We start from the raw sequence: 8,995 nt of genomic DNA, 5'->3' as shown, positions 1-8,995 counted from the left end.
TTAGGCCACAGGTGATATTGCCAAGAAAGACTTGAGGGCATAAAAAGAAACGGTTCTGAAATAGAAATCACATTGAAAGGAGCTGAGTTGATCAAACACGTGTGCCTCTTTGCCCCTCCACTGAGGTTCAAGCATGGCTTGTGGGAATAGAAACAAGACCGGTGCCTTCAATGGATTGTGGCCCAGGCTGCAAAAATCATTACCCATAATTTGACTTTGCTGCATGACTGAGTGGTGTGCAAGTTGCTTCCAGCCACGTTTTGCCTTGTAGATGTAAAGAACATGGAGGATGCTAGTATCCTGCATTCATCATTTCTAGCATAAAGATTCCCAGTTCAGTTAAAGATCCAGTGTGCTCACTGCATGGGCGTTGTGAGGGATGCTGCGGCGATCTCGATGTACAAGGCTGGCCAGAAAGGTAGCAGTAACTTGAAGAGATGGTTTTATTTGCTGAGGGTCAAATACCAGGTGTTACGAATACAGCCAGTTTTATGTTATGCATCAAGCTTAAGCTCAGGTTCCTAACTGCAGTCCTCAAAGGAATAAGAGCAACAGCATCTACAAGAGCTCTAAGATGATGGGAGAAGAGGGTATTTTACTGGTGGAAAGCACTGTGGCCTGGTATGATATGTGAGGTGTATGAGTAGAGACTGGTGTGAAAACTCCTCAGTACGAGCGGCAGAACCAGCAATGCAACAGCTCCCAATCCTGGCTCCTAATGTTTCTCCAAGTCACTGGACAATTTGCTGCTTGTCCTGTGGGGCAGATATGGCAAGATCTGTTTCTAAGATCATAAAGCGAGAGAAGAAAAAAAAAAGTATGGAGATATTTATCTAAACATTCATTAAATATTAAGTACGCTACGTGTTCATTAAATATTAAGTATAATACAATAGCTCCTCATAATGTCTTGACTAATGATTAATTTTTAAAGGGAAGTGAGTGGGAAGTGAGTAAAGACACTAAAGACACCACAAGTGGCTTTGCAAAGCAGGAGATACACTAACGTATATGTGCAGTAACCCTTTTCAAGGAGATGTGTCTGAGAAATCTCGCACTTATTTCTTTTTAGAGTTCTCAGTGCCTGCAGCATGTGTAATGGGTTCCTCCCCTATGGGCTTTTATGTGCTCCCTATGGGCTTTTACGTGCTAGACATAGCTTGGTCTGAAAGTGAAAGACCAGAAATGCTTGCATTTGGTACACAAGATTGGGCTTAGAAAATGAAGTTTCTTTGATAGGATTGTAATGGGTTGGTGCATTAGCAACTTAAAAAAAGATCTCTGATTTACTTGACTAACATTCTTCATGCTAGGCTGTACGTTGGTTGGAGAGAAAACCCCAAATTCTGCTCTCATTTAGCCTGGCGTAAGCATAGGGTGGGGAATGAAGATGGCTTGTACTAAATTATACAGGCTGGGTGACTGAATGCCCGCAGCACTGAAGGCAAGAAGCTCTCTGCTGATGTACTAAGCTGTTAAGCCACACGATGAAATTTCATCCCTGTACGTATTTAGTTCCACACCCACAGTCTGCCAGGAGCATTAGGCTGCTGGTAACTCTGTTGTCAGAGTTCGGATATTCTTCTCTCGTGAAGGAAGTCTGCACCCCGGCATTGTATCCCCGTGACTGCAGCTGCTGCTATTCCTTTGAGTTAGACCAGCAGATTCCAAACGGAGACCTCTAAGCTTTGCTATTGACAAATCTGCTTCCTAACCTTGTCTGGAAGAAAAATGTGCACAAAACCTCTCTTTTCAGGTTGTTCAAATTCTCAGTTAGTGTTTCTGTTTATAAGCCTACTGTTTGGTCAAATCTTTCTGAACCCCGGATAATCACAGAAGTATATATAACACATTCTAGGAAAACTGAGGTGATTAAATCAGTGATTGTGAAGAGCTCTGAAAAGTGTGTATGAAAGATGGCATGGGTCAGAGAAGTTGTAGTCTTATTTTATAGTCCAACCCTATTACTCTGGATCTGGATGAATTTTTGTAAAATTTACTCCTTTATTCAAACTTCCCAGTAAGGCCTTGAAGAAGTGACTATCTTAAATCTTCTCTTGGCTTTGCAACATTTAAATATATGTATTAATATATTAGATATCCTAGAATTGTGTGTGACTGCACACTTATGTATGCTCGGAAAGCAGCATGCTGCCTCTATGCACTGGGCTATTTTCATCTGTTTACCCCAACGAGAATGACAATGCGAAGGATTGCGAGGCTTCCTGATGAACAGCAGGATTAAGATGCACTTGAGCAAGATTTCAAGAAAAAAAGTTGTCGCTCTACTAGAGAAAGAAATAATCCTTTTGTTTATATTCCAGAGATTAAAGCTTTAAACCCCCAAAGGTCACCACACACATACTTTGCTCTCAGTTACTGTCTATGATTTAACTGCAGAATTCGGCAGTGGAATCACATGGATTAATCAATTCTGGAAGCCCTTGCTCGGGGGGTCCTGAAGCAGCCCTCTGTATGAGGGAGTAGGGCAGATCTGTGTACTTTGCAAACAGATAGGTGTGTTTGGGATTGAGCAAAGGTCCCTGATGTGAATGAAGTGTTTCAGAGGAGTAATGATAACTTTGAAGTAGCAGTTTTTCTTGTTTGCTGAAACCACGTATGGCTCTTGAATGCCTGGGAAGGGCTCGTCCTTCTGCACAGCTTCTGTTTTCCTTGTCTACTCTACTACAGGTGTGATGTGCATGACCCTCAGCAGGGATTGCCTTTAATAAGCCCGTGTTAATTGGATAGCAGTTGTCATAACCCAAGAGGACAAGCCTCTTGCATTGTCTGAGACTTGGGCCTGATTTTTCAATGAGCTCAGCACCTTTTGTGTCCAGTGAGGAAGCCGTCAGAATAAGCTGGAGCGCACTGGAGCAGAGTCCTGAATGTGGCAAGCAAGTAGCATGTCCTTCCAGGGCATGCATCCTTCCAATAGCATGTCCTTCCTAATGGCCATTACCAAGTTCTGTTTCTGTGGTATGCTGTTTACAGTGTTTATTTAGGATACTAGCTTTTGAGGCTAGGGATACTGCCTGCTATGATGAGTATGATGGGCTGGATCTCTTCAGAAATCTGCCAGCACTGATAAATCATGAGGAATAACAAACAGTGAGGGATAAAAAAAGGATGCTATTACAGCATCTTGGTAGATATGCTGCCAACTCAAATTAAACAGGCGGTGCTAACCAGCCCACTTTATTTCTCCTTTGTTAGTGTTGAAATGTACTGCTTTTATTTCCCCTTGTTCCTTCCCTACTTTACAGAGAAACAGGGATAAGGGTGCATTGTTAAGGGGTAACTTACTTGGCTGCGCTAAGTTTTCAAATCATATTGCTTGGAACTAAGTTTATCAACCAGGCATGGAAACATTAATCACCCAGAAAAATAACATACAGTGAAATGACTTTTCAAAATGTCGTTGGTATAATTATCATCTTGGCCATTACATTAAATGCCACCATTTATAACTGTTATGTTTAAGTATGCAAACAGTAATTAACTTGGTAATGAACTGAGGACCCCTGTGCCTCTCTTCCCTCAGCTAATTTGCATGTTAATTATCATTAGCAACCAGGGAAACAAGTTATAAACAGCTTAATTAGCAGCTTAATCATTTTTACAAGAAAACGCGCTGCACTTTGATACATGAGCAAGAGTTAGATTAATGAAGTCAGATGAGTGTGTTTTTTTGGTGCTGTTCCCTGCTGCAGCCTTGCACTTGTGCTCAGGCCCACGGGCACGTGCACGCTTGTGTTTTGGGGCGCTGTGCCTCTTTTTTACAACTAGGCAGTGTTTCCACAGCACTTTGGGAGGAACTGCTTTCCTGTTCCATGCCTGCAAGCACGTAGTTGGGATAAATGGGTGCTACAAAAGCTGGTACTCCAGCTCAACCAGAACACCGTGAGGCTAGCTCTCATCACAGTCCTCACTCAGCCCTGCTGTTTCCAGGCCCTTTTTTTTTTTTTTGTTTTTCTACGATTTGATCCGTTCCCCTTGTTTTCACTGCAGTGGGTGCCTGGCCACGCAGTGCTGCACTGGCACTGCCCTGAACACTGGTGTCACCCTGTCCTGCTGTGTGTGCTGCAGCCCTCAGTGTGCGTGGCTGGGAGCAGGTGCTGGGCTCGATGCTGGGGAGCCCTGTGGGGCTTTCGTGCTTGGGGCTCACAGCTGAGGGCTGAGCTTGGCTTCCTCACCAGCACTGTGGATGTCTTCAGCAGTTCTGAACTTATAGGGAAAAAAATAAATTTGCTGTTTGTTTTCCTTTTTTCTGTGTCTGACAGCAGCCGTGTGCTGTAAACAAGCACTGATCAGCGTGAAGTTTGGATTTCTGTGCATGTACTGAAATACTTGATGGGTAAAACATCCAGGTGAAGCTCCCTCTGTTGCTTATACAATGGATAAAATGTCTTTCTGGGAATTACTCCACATCAAATTGTGAAGAACTCTTCTCATTTGATCAAGAATCAATTATCAGATAAAAGGCAATAAAAATGTTGTCATAACACGAGAAGCCATTGTCTAAGGAGGTTGTAGAATGGCTGTCAGCAGAGATTTTGGGAATGGTTTACAAAAACACCTCCAAGGGATGGCTTGGGTATTGATCCTGCTACAGGATGGCGGGTAGACCTGAGGTCCGAAGCCAGACTTTTTTTGTGATGTGGCTGCAGAAGATCTGTGATGCTTCTTGATATGGAGATGTGCAATCTGACAAAACTCACTTCTCTCTGTGGCTGATCCGAGTTCAGGCTGGCTTCCTTTATTCCACGGGAACCAAGGGGTTATCTCCATCATAACGAAGATGGTTATGTTGTATAAAGAAACAGCAGCTTGTACAAAATCAAAGGGTGTTACAACATTGATGCTACTCGTTATTGGCAGTGCGATTCCCATCCTTGTGCTATGACAAAGCGGTACCAGCAGAGGATGCCAGCGCACCATTTGTAAGGGTAACAACCGTCAGCCAGAAACCTTCAATTTCTTATTTGATGTTAGTTGCTGGGCTTGCACAAAAGGAGGAAGCTGCTACCTTGTGAGGCTCCTAAATTCAGCTTGCAGAACTTTCCCCGGGCAGCTGGTTGCAAAATCCTGTACGGACAGAGGGAAGGGGTGGGTGGTGGGGACTCCGGGCAGCCAGCTGCATGCTGCTAGAGGTGCTCTGCATAGGTCTGGGCTCACCTGAGAAGGGGGAGGCTTGTGTTAAGTGTTCACCAATTTACCTAATATCTTAATAGACAGGCTTTGCTCAGGTACCTTGGGAAGCACTGTCCCGTACTTCACAAATGCACACGCAAGTCTGGGTACTATCACAGCAGAAGAAGGGTATGGTTGGGAGACAGCAGGCCTTGTAGGGTCATTTCTGTAAATTTATCAAAGAACAGACAGTAAATGCTGAAAGGGGAATAAATCATTGCATGAGCCCAAGAGTGGCAAGCCAGTCCCATGGCCCAGCAGAGCTCAGGCAGTGGCCCAGGCCGGGAAGCACAGCTGATTTACACCAGCTGAGGATCCAGCCCATTTTATCTCCTCTGCCCCTGGCCCCCATAATTTCCTCACGAGGGGCACTGCCCTGCGGAATGGCAACCAGTGAAGAGAGCTTCCTGTGCTATGTTCCATAAATTCTTTATCAGCTCGTGTAATCAGATAGCATAGCTGGATGTTGACTTTGTTACGGTACCTGGAGCAAATCTCTATATGTTAATTTAAAGCCATAAAACTACAGCTTAGGGTTTCAGCATCCTAATTGAAACTTCCTCTTCTTGGAGGCATTCATGCTACAGCAGAATAATAATCATCATAAAAAAGCAAGATGCAGATAAAATGAAAGTGCATTGTTTCAAGTAACCCATAAATGCCAGGAAAACTCTGACACCTGATGCCGAGCATGCTGCGGTGTTGAAGGATCTCCACTGGACTTTCTGCTCTCTTTTACCAGCAGTCTGGCAGGAGCTCCACGCTGTTGTTGTGGGGTACTTAGGAGCAGAGATGAAATGGATGGAATTGGTAGAAGAATCTCATCGATTTTCCTGGGAGAAACCAGCCCTTTGGTGGGGCTGAATGCCAGGGTCCTGCCTCCAAGAGACCTTTGGTGCACCGACAGGAGTACGGGAGCTTGTGCTGAGAAGTGCTGCAGGAAGGATAAGATGGCACCAGGCTGCTGGCTAGGCTGTGCACCAGATGCCGCCACAGATCAAAGGGAAAACTAAATTATAGATTGATACGTGATTTAGTTTATAAGTTATTAAGCACCAGGTAACACGTTAGATTAATATTGTGCCTGGAGGTTTCTTTTTTTCCCCCTCATTCCCTTTTTTTCTTCTTTTCTTTCTCTTTTTTTTTTTTTTGAATTGGAGAAAACAAAATATTTTTCTAATTAAGTAAATCTACAGTGCTTGCTAATGGGGCCCGTCTGTGTGCTTGTCACAGGGCACAGGGAGAACTGGAATAATGATTTTATTTTTTCATTAAATAGAATTATAGGCAGTTACTCAAAGCAACTGTGAGTCTAATTGAAAGAAAACCATTTCTTCTTAATTTACTTTCACGGTTCTGGATGATAAAAGAGTGTGTTCGCTGGAAAATTAAATAAAAAACACAACACGAGGAAGCTTGAAATAATGTTGCTCAGGCACAGGTGGGCAGGGAGAGCCCAGTGGTGTTCCTGGCGGTGACTGGCGAGCTCGGAGCCTCCTCGCACCCCCTGCGCTTCCCCTCTCCGGGCCTTTCCCAAGCTCTGCTCCTTCTCACTTTGGGGCATCCCTTTGTGCCCTGGTTTTGTCATCCACCCCATAACTGCTTCAAGCTGCCTCCTGCAGGGCTGTGCTCTTCCTCTCCATCCTTCTCTGAGCACGGACCCAAACTATGTCACCAAACCACGGCACCATGCATGGGTATGAGAGAAGCAGGGCACAAATACGGCTTGGGGGTGCACGTAGGGCTCCCAGGGATTGCTCCTGATGCAGTGGGGTAGATGAAGTGTGCCCAAGGGCATGCACATGGAAAGAGGGCACGAAGATGCCTCTGAGCAGGGCCTGAGGCTCTGGATTGCCCTCCAAAGGTGTGCTGCTCCGGCCCCTGCCGGCTGCCCTTCTCCTGCTAGGGCTGCAGCGGGCAGCTGAGGTTTGACCTGACTTTTTTTTCAGGCCCCAGCAGTCTTTAGGTCCCACACAGGTGTGTGAGGGGTTAAGAAAATGGGAACTGATCAATTCCGTGGCGAGGGTCCTTATCTGGCCCTGGTGCTGCCTCTGAACGGACACATCTGGTAGGGTCACAGCGTCGAGGACTGGCTGCAGCACCGAGGCAAGGGTCTGTTTCCACTAACCATTTCTGCTACTTCTTACACTAAGTACTTCCTAAAAAAGGCACAGGATAATGTTTCACTGTGGCTGCCGTTAGATTTACGGGGATCCCATTTGCTCCGACTCTTGGATTCACTCAGCCTGGGACAAGATTAAAACCAACCCCTCCATTTCCTTTTTTTTTCTTTAGGAAATTAATTGTGGCTTTTCTGCTAATGAAAGTCCAGAGACACGAGCTTATTCAGGTTCTCTGCTGGCTCTGTGCTTGTTTGATATATCTTCAAGGTGCACCTGAAGGAAACAAGAAGCTCAGGCATCTGTTGGCAGCCAACACTAGGCCTTTACCCTAAAACCCATGTCATCCCAGTTTCATCTCAATTTCTCCATGTTGCATAATAGAAACTAAAGGAGTCATTTCAAAAGAACTTTGGAAGCTTCTCTTCTCCTTCTAATGAAACACTTCTGAGAAATGCTTTTGGAACCAGCTGTATTTAAAGGAGCTAACTGCTCTGCTGCTGCTGATGCTCGAGGGAAGAGGTTTCCTGTAGCCCCGCGATAAGCTGTGGTGGGACAGGACAGGGCAGCCAGGCAGGGTGGCTTGGAGCATTGGGACAAGATACCTGTATTTTCTCATCAGTCGACTCATTTGAGTTTTCTGACAAGAAGGGTTTTCACTGGAAAATGCTGGTTCAGCCAAAATTATTTTTCTTCCATCTCATTCCCAGCAAACACTAGCTGCTTTGTTCCCCCTGCTGCTGGAGAACCTGGGCCTCTGGGATCAGTGGTCCCAGCGCTGTCCCAGCTCAGCCCTATCAGCTCCTCCCTCTGGAAAACAGGAACCCTTCCAGGCCGGCTGGAGAGCTGGACACCACGAAAATCCCCGTGGAGGCCAGCGAGCTGTGACTCCGGGATTCAGCTGAACCCTGGCTCCTCTTGTACCAAAAGAAGGTTGTGGAGGTTTTCTGTTTGTTTTTCATCAGCATCTGCACTGATGGGCTTAGTTACAGAGAATCGCTGGTCAATGGATGCTCTTCTTTACTGACAGCTGACGCACTGGGAGGGATGGCCAGGCCCTTTAGGTTAGTTTTAGGTCTGGAAACATGTTCCAGCTCCTTTGGTTGGATGAATAAAAGCAAAGAGAAAAGGTTGCTGCGTCTCCTGTTCTTACTAATGGGGAGCCTTCCCCCCTTCCGAGCATCCTCCCCAAGGGCTCTGACAAGTAAACAGCATCCCGTGAGCTACCTGATAAATGCCTCTTTCAAAATAAAGATTTTTTCCAAACTCTTTAATACCTTCCTAATCTGAAGTACAATTTTTCTCCTGTATAATCACTATATTAAAATTTAATGCCAAGCATTAATATAGCATATTTAATGGCAACCTGCATATTGTTCTCAGCATAGCTGCCTTGCAAAAGAGCTCTGTGAGCTTGAGCAGGAGAGGATTTTACCCTTCCCAGGCACTCAGTGGGTAGCAAAGGCACCTGGAGTTTGCTGCTACCACACAGAGCAAACCTCGGTGCTGGGAAGCGTGTTGGCAGGCTGCAGGCAGCGAACACATCCTCACTAGTCTGCTGGGCCAACTTCTGTTTAAAATAATGTTTCTTCTGAGTCCATTCTAGCAAGGAAATTTGGAGTGGAAAGATGAAGGAGAAACCATTATGAAGGGAAGGCTGTTACTTAGGTGTGTGTGTTTAA

The 8,995-nt window shown here is 45.3% G+C and overlaps 1 long non-coding RNA gene across 2 annotated transcripts in view; it reads left to right on the top strand.

Annotated features, from left to right (window-relative positions):
• The window catches only part of LOC118177068, a 53,743-nt gene that overhangs the window by 1,304 nt on the left and 43,444 nt on the right, over positions 1-8,995 (top strand). The gene's annotated exons all lie outside the window — the stretch shown is intronic.

The sequence above is a fragment of the Oxyura jamaicensis genome, chromosome 21, assembly GCF_011077185.1.
Source record: "Oxyura jamaicensis isolate SHBP4307 breed ruddy duck chromosome 21, BPBGC_Ojam_1.0, whole genome shotgun sequence".
NCBI classification, from domain to species: Eukaryota; Metazoa; Chordata; class Aves; order Anseriformes; family Anatidae; genus Oxyura; species Oxyura jamaicensis.
Note: the sequence above shows the minus strand (reverse complement) of the source record. Positions and strands in the feature narration are given on the sequence as shown.